The sequence below is a fragment of the Hakea prostrata genome, chromosome 6 (genome assembly GCF_041222555.1).
Source record: "Hakea prostrata isolate BN-2017 chromosome 6, UWA_Hpros_2, whole genome shotgun sequence".
NCBI classification, from domain to species: domain Eukaryota; kingdom Viridiplantae; phylum Streptophyta; class Magnoliopsida; order Proteales; family Proteaceae; genus Hakea; species Hakea prostrata.
This window is the reverse complement of record NC_142605.1, coordinates 12994684-13010576: the sequence shown is the minus strand read 5'-3', so window position 1 is coordinate 13010576 and position 15893 is coordinate 12994684.

Here is a 15893-nt window from a genome sequence, read left to right as displayed (position 1 = left end):
GGTGACTTAAACCCTAGCCATGGAATGTCCCGAGGGATGCCGGACCCACTACCAAAAGGCGTTGTGTGTTCAGACCTTCCTAAAGAAGTACGGTGCTATGACTTAAAGCATGTCTGCCAATAGAGACTAGCATACCTAGAGTTAGATTCATACATTCATTGCTTGTCTCATACCATATTGCATTTATGTTTTGTTTTGAAATCCTGTCATTTATGTTATTATGGATTTAACTGCCTTACTGGGTTTCTTTCGTAACTCACTCCTTTTGTACCATATCTCGTTGTTAGACTTCTTTGCGGGTTTGGAATACGATGACGGTCCATATAAGGAAGCGCAAGGTGAAGAAGATGAAGAAGAGCCGACTGAAGATGTGGATTATATTTCTCTTGTTTCTTCTAGACTTATCTTTTACTTTACTTGTATTAGCTTAGAGCTTTACTTAGATTCCGATCTACCTTCCGCATATGTTGTGGAGTATATTTCCGCCATACTCTACAGATGTCTTTTGATTTGGTATCTTGTTAATTCGCACTCTGATATTCTTAGTGATCCTTCTGAGATCTTTTCTTGAATTTTATTATTAACTTATTAGAATACAATGATTTGCTTTTGCTTTTGACTATGTTATTGTGCTAAATGGATATGATCATTCCTAAACTTGATCTTTTGGGCTATGGATCACTCCCCCCGGGTAACCCAGATAGGGTACCGGCGGGGGGATGTGACATTAATTCCCTTTCATCCTGTGATCTTAACCTTTCCTGGGGAGCCATAAAGGTTGAAACCCTAATTTCTTGGGTAAAATCAAGAACCCATATTTTTACCATGATTTGATGTTTTTACCTTCCCATATGATTCTAATACATCCTAGGAAGTTCCCCTTTGAATTTCGGATTAATCCGACTTCAAATGAGGAAGTTATGGCCAAAGCAGTTTGTACAATTCCGTATTGACTTGCTTGGTCGACTAGGCACTCGACCAAAGGAGTCAGTAGCTTCGTTTTTCGCCCGATTTGATTAGTTTGCTCTTTGATCTTTTAGGTATCTTGCCTAATGTTGTATCTATGATTGTTAGGAGTTTATTTGCTAAGTTTGGAGTTGCTCTCTTTGATCTTTGGATTATCTTCGGCGATAATCAAGGCAAGGACAGTTATTTCATAATGATATCGCATACTCTCTGGTTTCTACTTTTTGAAACTATGAGTTTGCTTACTGTTCTTGTACTTTATACTTCTGATATACTACTGTAAGTACAGTAGCACTTGTTTATGTATTCTTTTCATTATTTAATTATATGAGATGTTATTATTGCTTGATCGGATTATGCTTTTACATTCTCTTTTATATGATGAATTTTTGGTTGTGTATGTCATGACTGATCTGAGAATGTGTTTGACTAGGTATGGTTTGGGACTGGGAAGTGTCCTTTTGACGCTTCTGTCCTTGGACATCAGAGGGAATAGTATGGGATGTTCTCCGAAGATGCCCATCGACGCTTTCCCGATTCATTAGTTGTCATACCTAGGGCTGTCTAGCAGTGTTTGGCTAGGATGTCCCCGTTATATCAGACCCGAATCGGAAGGGTATTGAGACTGAACGACCTGTGGTAGCAATGTGATTCACGGGAGCTTAAGACCGGTGAGTTATATCCGTGAGAGGACGTGAATCATATTGTGGGGGCCATTTATTGGAGGGTTGCATAAAACTAGACTTGGGCTCATGGGCGCTCGAGACTGGTGAGTTATATCCGTGAGAGGACATGAGAGCTTCCCATTTACCATATGTGGATAACCAATAGGGTTGATGAATCCGTATTTGAGAGAGTCGGATACGCTAACTCTAGTGTGAAGGATAACGGAAACGATCCGAGAGGGGGAGGAATGGAAGTATCTGGATCTGAGTTGATGTAACTGAGTAGATGACTTGCATTGGGCTAGGCTTTACCCTGACATGCGCCAGTACTTAGTCCAAATGGTGATGTGAGAGAGCGGTGACTTAACCCCCAGCCATGGAATGTCCTGAGGGATGCCGGACCCACTACCAACAGAAGCCGTATGCGTGACCTACCCAAAGAAGTATGGTGCTATGACTTAAAGCATGTCTGCCAATAGAGACTAACATACATAGAGGTTAGATGCATACATACATTATTTGTTCCATACTGCATTGCATCTTGTTATGTTCTGATATATGCTATCTATGCTGTTATGAGTTAACTTGCCTTACTAAGTTTCTTACGAAACTCATTCCTTTTTGTACAATCTTTTGTTAGACTATTCTACAGGTATTGATTACTATGACGGACAGTACGATGAAGCGCAAGCCGATGAAGCGTACTACACGCAAGGTGTTGGCGACAATCAAAATTACTCTGATGATCCCTCAAGTGATCAAGTTGCGTACTACAATTAGAGGCAACGTGGAGTTGGAGCATCTCTGTTGGACTGACGAAGTCCACTATTTTGAAGATTTTATTTATAGAATAGAAGATTCCTAAGTTTAGTTTATCTTTCTTATTTCTTTTGTTTCAGTTGTTATTCCTTTTAGACTTATGCGACGTTCCACTGTATCTGTGGAGTGAATTTCCGCCTCACTCGACTTCTTTTGATATCTTAGGATGTCTGGTATCATTTTTGGTTTTATTGATTATTCATTTCTTGACTTTAAATCTTTTGTTTATAATATTTAAACCATGATTATTTCTTGTTTATGATTATGTTATTGTATATGTGGGAAGATGATTTCCTCGATACTTGATCTTCGGGGCTGTGGATCAAACTCCCGGGTATGCCAGTTAGGGTACCGGTTAGGGGGATGTGACATAATCTATCAGGATTGCCCCCTGATAGAGAAGTTGAGTTTTCCATAGACTTAACTCTTGGAGTGGCTCCGGTATCTAAAGCTCCGTATAGAATGGCACCTACCGAGTTAGAAGAGTTGCAAATTCAACTGAATGAGCTCTTCGAGAGAGGTTTTGTATAGCCAAGTGTATCACCTTGGGGAGCTCTGGTCTTTGTTTGTGAAGAAGAAGGACGGTAGCATGTGTCTATGCATTGATTACCGAGAGTTGAACAAGTTGACAGTCAAGAACAGATATCCGCTGCCCCGAATTGATGATCTTTTCGATCAGTTGAAAGGTGCGGTTGTGTTCTCGAATATTGATTTGAGGTCTGGGTATTATCTGTGAAATCCAGTCCAAACCTAGCTAGGACACCCTATCTGTTTTGGGTGAAGAAAGGTTAGTTTAATGTTACACCTTGAAGTTGGACCTTGATTTCAGTGTTCTATCTCCTTCTTCTCTCTTTTCTTCTTCTTACTATTCTATCTTGATGTTTTGATTGTGGAGAAGGTGTTACACTACTGTAACTACCTATTCTCTAATCTCCTTATGTCTTAGAGTGAACCTCCAATCACTCTATGCATTCCTTGAAACCACATGGTGAATCTCCTCAATTCTTCATTTATTTTGATTGAGTTTTGGACAACAAGATCATTCTTGTCACATCCACCCAACCGGTACCCTACCTGGCATACCCGAGTGTGTGATCCACAGCCCAAAGTTCAAGTATCGAGGAAAACATCCTCCCACATATACAATAACATAATCATAAAAAGGAAATAATCAAGGTTTAAATATTTAAATCAAGAAATGAATAAATAATATAATCAGAGTGCGGAAATGATACCAGATATCCGTAGATATCAAAAGAAGTAGAGTGAGGCGGAAACTCACTCCACAGACACAGCGGAACGCAATATGTAAGTCTAAAAGGAATTACAACTGAAACAATAGAAATAAGAAAATAACTAAACTTAAGAGTCTTCTATCCTACAGATGACATCTTCAAAATAGTGGACTTCGTCAAACCAAAGGAGATGCTCCAACACCACGTTGCCTCTAATCGTAGTACGCAACTTGATCACCTGAGGGATCATCAGAGTAATTTTGATTGTCGCCAACACCTTGCGTGTAGTACACTTCATTGGCTTGCACTTCATTGTACTGTCCTTCATAGTAGTCAGTACCTGTAGAATAATCTAACAAAACATTGTAAAAATAGGAATGAGTTTTGAAGAAACTCAGTAAGGCAATTAATCCATAACAACATAAATGGCAGGATTTCAAAGCAAAGTAATATGCTATATGATATGAAACACATGATGCAATATGATTCTAACTCTATGTATGCTGGTCTCTATTGGCAGACATGCTTTAAGTCATAGCACCGTACTTCTTTAGGAAGGTCTCAACACACAACGCCTTTTGATAATGGGTCCGGCATCCCTCAGGACATTCCATGGCTGGGGGTTAGGTCACCACTCTCTCACATCACCATTGGTCTAAGTACCGGCGCATGTCAGAGTCAAAGCCTAGCCAAATGCAAGTCTCCTACTCAGTTATATCAAGTCAGATCTAGATACGTCCATTCCTCGCCCCTGGGATCCTTTCCGGTATCCTTCACACTAGAGTCCTCATAGTCCCAGACTACGGACTCATCAACCCTATAGGTCATCCACATATGGTAAACGGGAAGCTCTCACGTCCCCTCATGGGTTGGTTACTGGTCTTGAGCGCCTGTGAGCCCAAGTCTAACCATATGCAACCCTACCGATAAATAGTCCCCACAATGTGATTCCTGTCCTCTCACGGGTTGGTTACGTGTCTTGAGCGCCCATGAATCCCCATTGCTACCATAGGTCGTTCGATCTCAATACCCTTCCGATTCGGGTCTGACATAACGGGACATCCTAGCCAAACACTACTAGACAGTCCTAAATATGTCATCCAATAGTTTAGGAAGGTGTCCAAAGGGCATCTCCGGAAACATCCCATACTATTCCCGTAGTTGTCCAAGGACAGAAGTGTCAAAAGGATACCTCTCCTTTCCAAACCATACTTAAGCATACACAAGCATCAATCCATAACATCACATATATGGTAACCTCATATATGGAAAGAAACCAATAATAATACATAACTTGCATATATTTGGTAAATAAATCATTCACAAATCAATTTAATATAAACAAGTAATGCTACTGAAATCAAGATAGTATAACAGTAGTATAACATTGTAAGAATCTAATTAAAGAAATAAACTAACAAGATTCAAATACAGAAACTAAGATATGCAATCTATGTAGTTAAGGAAATAACCATCCTTACCTTATATAACTCGCAAAGGAATCTTAGGGAATCAAGTAAGACCTTGACTAAACTTGAGAAGAAAGTCCTAAACAAGTGTATACAACATATTAGGAAAGATACCTAGAAGGAATGATATCAAAACATCGAAAACAGATCGAATATGAGGTTGTTGTACTCATTGGTCGATTGTATTGGTCTACTGCCTCAGTCGACCAATGAGTCGACCAACTGAGACAGTGGCCTTCAAGAATCAGAATTTTGAGAATATAGAACCGTTTGGTGGTTCAAAAGGGTACTAAACAAGTGGTAAACTACAATGGCAGCATACTAGTATATAGAGGACTTCAAAACACTAATCAAATCAAGTTTTCAAGTTACAAACTAGGAACCAAAAAGTTACCCTAATTAGGTCAATCATGGTTCTTGAAAAAGCATGGTATGATCAAGGATAAAGAACTAGAGAATGATAGGTTACAAATCTTGTAAAGAAAACACAGCGATTAACTACTAATATAATCAATAAAAATAGATCCAAGAAACTAGGGTTTCAACCTTCATGGCTCTCATGAAAAGGTTATGATCACAGGATGAAAGGGAATAAATGCTTGGCCAATTATAACAAGAAAATCATAGAAATCATGTTTAGATTAACATAAATATTGCCCATGAGGTTTCCCTCGCATGGGAGGTTACCAAAGGTTTCCAGAAAGATCATACAAGGGTTAGGGTTTCAAGAAAATCTTCGGCTAGGGTTAATGTAAAACCCAGCCCTAACCTTGACCCGGAAACCTTGTTATTTGTAGGTCCGATGACCCGGAGTAAAGTAAGAAGTCAGCTTTGGGCCATCCCAGTGGAGAACTTGGTGTCTGGCTTTGAATCCATGAAAGTTGATGATGAAGTTCTATTTATGGAAACTGAATCTTGATGAAGATCGGATTAGTTGATGGACTTGGAGTGCTCCCTATCTTGGTTTGAAGGCATTTCTACCTATTAGGTAAGTCACTTGACTTGTGTGCAAAACCCCTTTAGGATTGGATTTGATCTGGGCCTTCAATTCCCTGTTTTGGTCTTGCTGTCAGCATTGGTCGACTGATTGGTCGACTGGGCCAGTCGACTAATCCACTCGACCAATGAGTGCTGTCTTTGGCAATTAGGTTTTTCTTGCTCTATTTAAGTCCAATCTCGAGTCCACTTCGTATTTGCTGCCTCCAAACTCTTTGGAACGAACCAAAGACCTCTGCAAGTCATCTCCCTTGCATCCTTGGTGTTTTCTTGACGGATCTTCGTCGAAACTCTTCCTTTTGCATCAAAAGGTATGTCTACTCTCTCTTCTTCTCCTCCATCTTTGTTTTTTCTTTCCTTTTTGAGTTGAGACAGTAGAAGAGATGCTGCATTCTCTGTTGCAAACATCTCTGAACATGTTCTCATGATCATCCTAAGGATTTGAGGCTAGAACAATGATCTTAACCATGATCATTGCAAGCTTTTGAAGGAATCATGATCAAACCATGATCTAATCTTGTTAAACTTCTGATTTGAATTCTGATCTCTTTGGATCTTCTATATTGATCATGTTAGTAGTTAATTACTGTGTTTTCTTTCCATGATCCATAATCAATCAATTTCTAGTTGTTCTCTTCTACCATACTATGTGTTCTTCATGAAGCATGGTAGTTACATATATGGTAGGTTTTATTTCCTTATTTAGATTTATGCTTCTAAGCCTTGTTCCTTGAAGATCTAAGTATGTTTTCATGATACCTTTACCTGAAGCAATGATCCATCCTCCTATTGTTTTTGTCTTTGATTTCTATTTCGAATTCATCAAGATCCATGGTTGATCTAATTATGGTAACTTTTTGTTTCCTAATTTGGATCTTGAAGTCTTGAATTGATTGGTGTTTTGAAGTCCCCTATATGTTAGAATACTACTGATGTAGTTTACCCCTTGATTAGTACCCTTTTGAACCACCAAATTCGGATTTCATATCTTAAAACTCTGTTTTTTTTAGGCTACTGTCTGCATTGGTCGACTGGACCAGTCGACCAATCCACTCGACCAATGAGTACAAACAACTCGAGAATTGGTCCGTGTTGGATGTTTTGGTATCTTTTCTGTTAGGGATCTTTCCTAATATGTTGTATATACTTGTTTAGGACCTCCTTCTCAAGTTTGCCAAGATCTTACTTGATTTCTTAGGATTCCTTTGCGAGTTATAAAAGGTAAGGATGGTTATTTCCTTAATTACATAGATAGCATGAATCTAGTTTCTATATTTGAATATCATTGACATGTTTCCTAAATTAGATTCTTACAATGATATACTACTGTTGCATAACTTTGATTACAGATAACTTATTCATATTAAATTGATTCATGTATGATTTACTTACCAATTATATACAAGTGATTGTAATTATTGATTTCTTTCCATATATGAAGTTACCATATATGTGATGATATGAATTGATGCATGTGTATGCTTAAGTATGGTTTGGAAAGGAGAGGTGTCCTTTTGACATTTCTGTCCTTGGACTACTACGGGAATATTATGGGATGTTTCCGGAGATGCCCTCTGGACACCTTCCTAAACTGTTGGATGACATATCTAGGATTGTCTAGTAGTGTTTGGCTAGGATGTCCTGTTATGTCGACCCTAATCGGAGGGGTATTGAGACCGAACGACCCGTGGTAGCAATGGGGATTCATGGGCGCTCAAGACCGGTAACCAACCCGGTGAGAGGACAGGGAATCACATTGTGGGGGCCATTTATTGGTAGGGTTGCATATGGTTAGACTTGGGCTCACGGGCGCTTAAGACCGGTAACCAACCCGTGAGAGGACGTGAGAGCTTCCCGTTTACCATATGTGGATGATCAATAGGGTTGATGAGTCGTAGTCGGGGACTATGAGGACTCTAGTGTGAAGGATACCGGAAAGGATCGTCGGGACGAGGAATGGACGTATCTGGATCCGACTTGATGTAACTAAGTAGAAGACTTGCATTTGGCTAGGTTTTACCCCGACATGCGCCAGATTTATACCAAATGGTTGTGAGAGAGTGTGTTGACTTAACCCCCTGCCATGGTTTGTCCCGAGGGATGAAGGACCCATTACCAATCGGCTGCTCAAGACCGGTGAAATGATCCGTGAGAGAATCCAAGATATCTTAAATGGTTGAGGATGTGAGTGGACTTTCCTAAAGAAGTACGGTGCTATGACTTAAAGCATGTCTGCCAATAGAGACCAGCATACATAGAGTTAGATTCATTCATTCATTGTTTGTCTCATATCATATTGCATTTATGTTGTTCGGAATCCTTGCCATTTATGTTATTATGAATTTTTATGCCCTTTACCGAGTTTCTTTGAAACTCATTCCTTTATTGTACAATGTTTGTTAGACTATCCCGTAGGTACCGAGTACTATGACGGTCCCTATGAAGAAGCGCAAGGCGAAGAGGCATATCTCCAGGGAAGGTGATTGCGGTTACCACAATTACACCGAAGATCCCGCGAGTGGTTATGCTCCGTACGATGCTTAGTCCGACCATTGAGTGGAAGCGTCCTTGTGCCATTTATGAGATTTACACTTATAAGGATGTTGTCTATAAAGTGGAGAACAATTTAGTTACCCAATGTACTTGCTACTGGGATTAGATTTTGTCTAGTTTATTCTTTCAGAGCTACTTTTCCGCTGGTTGTAGAGTGGGATTTTTGCCTCACTTTACTTATCTGTTTGACACTTTGACTATATCTATTATTCTGATTCATTTATGATTCATTCTTTCTTTATTGGATCTATGGTTTATCTTCCGCACTTTTATTATGATTGTTCATGATTATGTTATTGTTTATGTGGGAGGTTGATCACTCGATACCTGATCTTCGGGCTGTGGATCACACTCTCGGGTATGCCAGATAGGGTACCGGCTGGGAGGACGTGACAGTTAAGATCATGACGATTATCATAGATCTCAAAGAATAGAATGAGATCATGGAATAGATGGTTGCAAGAATGCAGCATCTCCTTCCTGATCTCAATCAAGAACAAGATTAAAGAAAAGAAATTCAGAGATGGAGAAGAAGAGTCTGTAGACATACCTTTGATGCAGGAGGAAGAAGATTACTTGAGTTCTTGCGAGAGATCAACCAAGGATGCAAGGAAATTGATTGGAATGGAGCTCTGACTCGTTCCAGAGGCTTAGGATGCAGTGGAGACGAAGTAATCCCGAGATTTGGATATGAATAGAGTAGCCACGACCTAATTAGCAAAAACAGAACCCATTGGTCGATTGGATTGGTCGACTGGTCCAGTCGACCAATGAGTCGACCAATCAAGACAACAAGTTCAAAATGTGGATTTGAAGGCTCAGATCAAGTCCAAACATAAAGGGGTTTTGCACACACCTAAAGTGACTTACCTAGTAGGTAGAAATGCCTTCGAACCAATACAGAGAGCACTCCAAGTCCATCAACTAATCTGATCTTCATCAGGATGCAGTTTCCATAAATGGAACACTGACCTCAACACTCATGGATTCCAATCCAGCCACCAAGTCTTCTACTGAAATGGCCCAAAGCTGACTTCTTGCCTTACTTCGGGTTGTCGGACCTACAAACGACAGGGTTTCCAGGTCAAGGTTAGGGCTGGGTTTCACAATTCTACTGTAGCTTCTTTTCTAATTAATGTTTAACATGTTTGATCTTAGCCTTTATTGCTATTCTAATGTATTTCATCTCTTTGAATCAATTCCCCTTTTCTTTCTAGCCATTATAGCTTTCTATGTTGATCATTGATATAGCATTCTAGTAGGTTTTTATTTTTGATTCCTCTCATTCTAGGATTAGTATTCTTTTGATTTTCAATCTAGTTATTCTTGCCTCTGATATGTTTTTGATATTCCATTAGAGTGAAGCCATGTTCTCTCTAATTCTTCCCTTGAATCCATGGTGAGTTTGCTATGAAAACCATGTTATTTCCAATTTAGAAACTCATGTTCCCAATTTATAAAGTACTGATTTTTGGACCATGGATTATGTCCAATTCATGCTAGATAGTCTTGGTATGTTTGTGTGAGGTTCCCTTTCGAATTTCGGATCAATCCGACTTCAAACGAAGAAGTTATGACCAAAACAATGCATTTTGACCTTGCTGTCCCCATTGGTCGACTGATTGGTCGATTGGGGCCAGTAGATCAATCAATCGACCAAGGAGATCTGTTTTGCGGATTTAGGTCTTGGCTGCTCTATTTAAGTGCATGCTCGAGTTCTTTTTGCCTCCTCGGCCTCCTAAGCCTCTGAAACGAACCAGAGCTCTCCCCAAGTCATCTCCTTTACACCTTTGGTGGTTTTCTTGTTGGATCTTCATCATTTCTCTTGCTCTTGCATCACAAGGTATGTGATCACCCTCCGCTCTTTCCATCTTTAGTTTTCTTTAGTTTTTCTTTTCTTTTCTGACTGAGAACAGTGGGGTTGATGTTGCATTTCTGTTGACCATCACTCCACTCATTTCTCTGTTTTTCCTAAGGATTTAAGGCTTGATGGATGATCTTAATCAAGATCATCACTTGCTTTTGAAGAAAACCATGTCTTTATCTTCTTTCTCATTTTTGATTCAAAGTTCTTCAATCTTATCTATTTTTCTAGAAGTTCTGTACATGTTTTCCATGATTTCTATATTAGATTAGTAATCTATCATTCTTTAGTTTCCCCTCCATGAATTTGCCATGATTTCTCCAAGAACCCTGACTGACCTATTTATGGTAAGTTTTATTTCCTATTCTGTGACTTTAGGACTTGATGTTGTTAGGGTTTTGAATTTCTCTTTAGACCAATACAGTGTCCTAGTAATCTCCTTCTTGTTTAGTGGTGTTTCGAATCACAAATATCCATTTTTCTGATAAGGAACACCCTTACTGTCTATCACTGTCACTGTTGGTCGACTGATTGGTTGATTGGACCAATCAGCCAATCAATCGACCAATGAAGGCAGTAGCTCTTTTCTTGGTCTGTTTTGATTCGTTTGATCTCCTACCTTTTGACTTCTTTCCTAATAAGATATGTATACTTGTTTAGGATCTTCTTGCCAAGTTTAGAAAGATTCTCCTTGATTCTTGGGATTCTCTTCAAAGTTATATAAGGTAAGGATGGTTACTTCTATAATTATATAGATTGTGTGATCTTGGTTTCCATATTAGAATCTTCCAGAATTGTTACCATAATTAGACTCTTTTATGAATATACTACTGATATACTTACTTCAATTACAATAGCATTACTTACTTGCATTCTTTAATTTATGAATGCCTTTTACTATCAATTGTATATGAGATGGATCATATAAATGTATGCTTTCTATGTATGTACTAGAATGGTGTATGTTATGATTGATTGTGATTGATTAAGTTTATTTGGGATGGAGAAGTGTCCTTTTGACACTTCTGTCCTTGGACATCAACGAGAATATTATGGGATGTTTCCAAAGGTGCCCATTGACACCTTCCTAAATTGTTGGTTGTCATATTTAGGGCTGTCTAGTAGTTTGGCTAGGATGACCCTATTGTATCAGACCCTAATAGGAGGGGTATTGAGACCGAACAACCCGTGGTAGTAATGGGGATTTGTGGACGCTCAAGACCGGTAACCAATCCGTGAGAGGACATGAATCACATTGCGGTTACCTTTTTGGGCCATTTATTGGTAGGGTTGCATATGGATAGACTTGGGCTCATGGACACTCAAGACCGGTAACCAACCCGTGAGAGGACGTGAGAGCTTCCCGTTTACCATATGTGGATGACCAATAGGGTTGATGAGTCCGTAGTCAGGGACTATGAGGACTCTAGTGTGAAGGATATGGGAAAGGATCGCCAGGGACGAGGAATGGACGTATTTGGATTTGACTTGATATAACTAAGTAGAAGACTTGCATTTGGCTAGGCTTTACCTTGACATGCGCCAATACTTAGACCAATGGTGATGTGAGAGAGAGGTAACCTAAACCCCAACCATGAAATGTCCCAAGGGATGCCGGACCCACTACCAAACGGCTTTGTGTGATGAGACCTTCCCAAAGAAGTCTGGTGCTATGACTTAAAGCATGTCTGCCAATAGAGACAAGCATACATAGAGTTAGATTCATACATTGTCTGTTTCATATCATATTGCATCATGTTATGTTCTATAATCATGTGATCTATGTTATTGTGGATTTAACCTGCCTTACTGGGTTTCTTTCAAAACTCACTCCTTTTGTACCATATCTTTTGTTAGACTTCTTTATAGGTTCGGATTACTATGACGGTACGTACGAGGAAGCACAAGGTGAAGAAGATGAAGACTAAAGAATAAGAAGAGTTGACTGAAGATGTGGATTTGATTTCTCTTATTTCGTCTAGACTTTTATTTTACTTTCATTAGCTTAGGGCTTTGCTTTAGAATTCGATCTACCTTTCGTATATGTCTGTGGAGTATATTTCCGCTATACTCTACAGTTGCCTTTTTATTTGGTATCATGTTTTCCGCACTCTAATATTCTTAGCGATCCTTCTGAGATCCTTTCTTGAATTTTATTATTAACTTATTAGAATACAATGATTTGTTCTTGCTTTTGATTATGTTATTGTGCTAAATGGATATGATCGTTCCTAAACTTGATCCTTTGGGCTGTGGATCACTCCCCCGAGTGACCCAGATAGGGTAGAGGTTGGGTGGATTTGGCGGGATGTGACATCATCAGTTGAAAGTGTCACATCCCCCCAGCCGGTACCCTAACTGGCATACCTTGGAGTGTGATCCACAGCCTCGAAGATCAAGTATCGAGGAAATCATCCTCCCACATATACAATAACATAATCATAAACAGGAAATAATCAAGGTTTCAACATTATAAACAAAAGATTCAAATCAAGAAATGAATAATCAATATAATCAGAGTGCGGAAAATGATACCAGATGTAATCACATAAAAAAAAGTAGAGTGAGGCGGAAACTCACTCCACAGATACAACAGAACGTAGTACGTAAGTCTAAAAAGAATTACAACTATTTCTAAAGAAAGGCAAGAATAGAATGTTCAAAGTAAACTACGCATTTTCTAATCTATAGATGACATCTTCAAAACAATGGACTTCATCAATCCAACATAGATGTTCCATCTCTACATTACGTCTAATCGTAGTACGCAATGTGATTGCTCGAGGGATCATCAGGGTTATCTTCATAGTTGCCAACACCTTGCGTGTAGTACGCTTCTTCGGCTTGCACTTCATTGTACTGTCCTTCATAGTAGTCAGTACCTGTAGAATAGTCTAACAAAAAGATTGCACAAAAAGGAGTGAGTTCGATTGAACTCAGTAAGGCAAGTTAACTCATAACAACATAAATAACATGCGGCAGAACATAACAAGATGCAATGCAGTATAAAAAACAGATAATGTATGTATGCATCTAAACTCTATGTATGCTGGTCTCTATTGGCAGACATGTTTTAAGTCATAACACCGTACTTCTTTGGGTAGGTCTCATCTCACAACCCCTTTTGGTAGTGGGTTCGGCATCCCTCAGGACATTCCATGGCTGGGGGTTAAGTCACTGCTCTCTCACATCACCATTGGTCTAAGTACTGGCGCATGTCAGGGTTAAACCTAGCCCAATGCAAGTCATCTACTCAGTCACATCAACTCAGTTCTAGATACATCCATTCCTTGTCCCTGACAATCCTTTCCGGTATCCTTCACACTAGAGTCCTAATAGTCCCTGACTACGGACTCATCAACCCTATTGGTTATCCACATATGGTAAACGGTAAGCTCTCATGTCCTCTCAAGGGTTGGTTACCGGTCTTGAACGCCCATGAGCCCAAGTCTATCCATATGCAACCCTCCAATAAATGGCCTCCACAATGTGATTCCCGTCCTCTCACAGGTTGGTTACCGGTCTTGAGCGCCCGTGTTTCCCCTCTCCTGCCACGGGTCGTTCGGTCTCAATTCCCTTCCGAATCGGGTTTGATATGATGGGGACATCCTAGCCAAACACTGCTAGACAGTCCTAGGTATGACACCCAATGATTCGGGGAAGCGTCAATGGGCAACCCCGGAAACATCCTATACTATTTCCAATAATGTCCAAGGACAGAAGTGTCAAAAGGACACTTCCCAATCCCAAACCAAACTTAATCAAACACATTCTCAGATCAGTTATGACATACACAATCAACAACTCATCATATAAAAGAGAATATAAAAGCATGATCTAATCATTAAACAATATAGTAATAAGCAATTCATATAAGCTTGAATAATGAAAAAGAAAACATAAGTAAAGTGCTACTGTACTTACAGTAGTACATCAGAGTATAAAATACAGGAACAGTAAATAAACTCAGAGTTTCTTAAAGTAGAAACCAGAGAGTATGCAATCTATGTTATTATGAAATAACTGTCCTTACCTTGATTATCGACGAAGATAATCCAAAGATCAAAGAGAGCAACTCCAAACTTAGCAAATAAACCCCTAACAATCATAGATACAACATTAGGAAAGATACCTAAAAGATCAGAGAGCAAACGAATCAAACTGAGCGAAAAAAGAAGCTACTACCTCCTTTGGTCGAGTGCTTGGTCTACTGATCCAGTCGACCAAGCAGTCGACCAACCGAGTCAGTACGAAATTTCAAAAACTAGATTGGTCATAACTTCTTCGTTTGAAGTCGGATTGATCCGAAATTTGAAGGGGAACTTCCTAGAATGTATTAGAACTATATGGGAAGGTAAAATCATCAAGTCAAGGTCAAGAGATGGGTTCTTAATTTGAACCAAGAAACTAGGGTTTCAACCATAAGGTTCTCAAGAAAACTAACTATGATCACAAGATGAAAGGGAATAATTGCTTGGCCAAATATAAAAAGAAAATCATTGAAAATCAAGTTTAGATTAATCTAAACATTGCCCATAAGGTTTCCCTCGCATGGGAGGCTACCAAAGGTTTCCAGAAAGACCATACAAAGTCATGGTTTCAAGAAAATATTCGGCTAGGGTTTAGATCATGACGATGATCATAGATCCTAAATAATAGAATGAAATCATGAAGGGATGGTTGCAAGGATGCAGCATCTTCTTCCTAATCTCAATCAAGAATAAGATTAAAGAAAAGAAATTCGTAATGTCGAAGTGATTACTAACCTTGAATTGGCAGATCAGAGATGAGAAGCTTCAGATCTGCAGAGGAGTCTTCGAAATCACCGGAAAGAGTTTTGGAAAGGTCTTCCCACGTTCTCTAGGTGTTTAGGAGGCAGCCATAACTAAGAAACACGAAGTAGGGTTTAAATATAAGTGAAAACCCTAAAATTGGATTTTCTCGGATTTAACACAGTTAGTCGACTGGCCCAGTCGACCAATGAGTTGACCAAACAGGTCAGCAAGGTTCAAATAGGGAATTGAAGGATCAAATGGGCTCTAAACCTTAAGGGCTTTTGCACACACAACAAGTGACATACCTAGTGTGTAGAAATGCCTTCAAACCAAGTCAGATAATACTCCAAATCCTTCAACTAATCTCATCTTCAGACAGGTGCAGCTTCCTTTCCAAATCTGCACAGACTTCCAAGTATGGAACTCCATCATCAACATCCATGGGTTCAGAGTCAAACACCATGTCTTCTACTAAGATGGCCCATAGTTGGCTTCTTCCTTTACTCCGGGTCTTCGGACCTAAAAACAACCGAGTTTCCGGGTCAAGGTCA